Genomic DNA, 2947 nt, shown 5'->3' on the forward strand with positions numbered 1-2947 from the left:
TCAGGGGTCGTCACAGTAGAATGAACCGCCAACTTATCCAGAATATTATTTACACAGTGGATGCCCTTCCAGCTGCAACCCAGTACTGGGAAACACCCATACACACTCATTCACACACATATACTACGGCCAATTTTGTTTACCCAATTCACCTATAGCACATGTGTTTGGACTGTGGGGGAAACCGGAGCACCCAAAGGAAACTGACGCCAACACGGGAAGAACATGCAAACTTTATCCATCATATATAAAAACGCTATATTCAGATGTGCATGTATTCTCTTTTAAAGAGATTTTAAACAAAGGAAAAAAACGACTGACGAAGCATGAAGCAGTGCCATAAACAGAGCTCAGCATGGACTGCCCACACATATTCATCTTTCCTTTTATAACACTGAAGGGTCAGTCTGTAGTGGAGCACACGTATTCAATGCGTACACATCATCATTCCTCTGATACTACAGAGGATTCTATTTTTTTCTATTCTATTGTGTTCAATTCTATTATATTCTATTCAATTGTGTTCTATTCGAATCTATTCTATTCTATTCTATTCTGTTCTATTCTATTGTATTCTATTCTATTGTGTTCCCTTCTATTTTATCCTATTCAATTGTGTTCTATTCTAATCTATCCTAATCTTTTGTGTTCTATTCTATTCTGTTCTATTCTATTCTGTTCTGTTGTGTTCTATTTTGTTTTATTCTATTCAATTGTGTTCTATTCTAATCTATCCTATTCTATTCTTTTGTGTTCTATTCTAGTCTATTCTATTATGTTCTATTCTATTCTGTTGTGTTCTATTCTATACTGTTTTATTCTATTCTATTCTAATCTATTCTATTCTGTTGTGTTGTATTCTATTCTATTCTATTCTATTCTATTGTGTTCTGTTCTATTCTGTTCTATTACATTCTGTTCTATTCTATTGTGTTCTGTTCTATTCTATTCTTCTATTCTATTCTGTTGTGTTCTATTCTCTTGTGTTCTATTCTATTGTGTTCTATTCTAGTCTATTCTATTGTGTTCTATTCTATTCTGTTGTGTTCTATTCTATTCTATTACATTCTGTTCTATTCTATTGTGTTCTATTCTGTTCTATTCTTCTATTCTATTCTATTCTGTTGTGTTCTATTCTCTTGTGTTCTATTCTAATCTATTCTATTGTGTTCTATTCTATTCTGTTGTGTTCTATTCTATTCTGTTCTATTATATTCTGGAGTGTTCTATTCTATTGTGTTCTATTCTATTCTATTCTGTTCTATTCTGTTGTGTTCTATTCTATTGTGTTCTATTATATTCTGTTGTGTTCTATTCTCTTGTGTTTTATTCTAGTCTATTCTATTGTGTTCTATTCTATTCTATTGTGTTCTATTCTATTCTGTTGTTTTCTATTCTATTGTGTTCTATTCTATTTTATTTTATTCTATTCTATTGTGTTCTATTCTATTCTATAGTGTTCTATTCTATTCTATTCTATTTAATTCTATTGTGTTCTATTCTATTTTATTCTATTCTATTGTGTTCTATTCTAGTCTATTCTATTCTATTTTATTGTGTTCTATTCTAGTCTATTCTATTCTGTTCTATTATATTCTGTTGTGTTCTATTCTATTCTATTCTATTGTGTTCTCTTCTATTCTAGTCTATTCTATTCTGTTCTATTCTGTTGTGTTCTATTCTATTCTATTCTATTCTATTCTGTTGTGTTCTATTCTGTTCTATCCTATTCTATTGTGTTCTATTCTATTCTATTCTATTCTATTCTATTCTATTCTATTCTGTTGTGTTCTCTTGTGTTCTATTCTGTTGTGTTCTATTCTATTCTGTTCTATTTTATTCTCTTGTGTTCTATTCTATTGTGTTCTATTCTATTTTATTCTATTCTATTGTGTTCTATTCTATTCTATTCTGTTGTTTTCTATTCTATTGTGTTCTATTCTATTCTATTCTGTTGTTTTCTATTCTATTGTGTTCTATTCTATTCTATTCTGTTGTTTTCTATTCTATTGTGTTCTATTCTATTTTATTTTATTCTATTCTATTGTGTTCTATTCTAGTCTATTCTATTCTGTTCTTTTCTATTCTGTTGTGTTCTATTCTAGTCTATTCTATTCTGTTCTTTTCTATTCTGTTGTGTTCTATTCTAGTCTATTCTATTCTGTTCTATTCTATTCTGTTGTGTTCTATTATATTCTATTACATTATGTTCTATTCTATTGTGTTCTATTCTAGTCTATTCTGTTGTGTTCTATTCTCTTGTGTTCTATTCTATTGTGTTCTATTCTAGTCTATTCTGCAAAAATATTGTTTAAATAGTTTTATAATTATGTAAAAATTTTAGGTATTATTATTAATTTAAAAAATATATAAAAAGAAAAACACATTTCTTAATATAAATTTCTAAATCATTATTATTTTTTATTAATGCTAGGATGGATTGTGCTATTATATACTGTTGTTGTCCTGCATATAATTCTGTGTGTATGTGTGTGTGTGCGTGTGTGTGTGTGTGTGTGTGTGTGTGTGCGTGCGTAATGGTTTTGTAATGGACCTTGAAAAGAATCTTCAAAAGAATTCATTTTTTGTCACTTATTTCTTATATTGTATTTTATTTCTAATTTTGCCTGACTGTGGTCCTTGGATAAAAATAAATTATTGTTACAACAAATTTTGTTCGAATCTTAATTTATATATTACTATTATGTACATATATATATATATATATATATATATATATATATATATATATTTTTTTTTTTTTTATATTAATATAATACGTTCAAGTCATAGACTGTAAAATAGGTTCAAGTACACACCATTTGTTTAGGGTCAGCATCCTAAACGACCAGTCCATAGTTTAAGTGCAAAGTTCGCCATCTAGTGGTCAATTCATAAAACGCCTCATCCGCTCAATTTGGAAGCAGCGCCTCACGGCACCCGTAGC

Source organism: Danio aesculapii, chromosome 6, assembly GCF_903798145.1.
Source record: "Danio aesculapii chromosome 6, fDanAes4.1, whole genome shotgun sequence".
Lineage (NCBI taxonomy): Eukaryota > Metazoa > Chordata > Actinopteri > Cypriniformes > Danionidae > Danio > Danio aesculapii.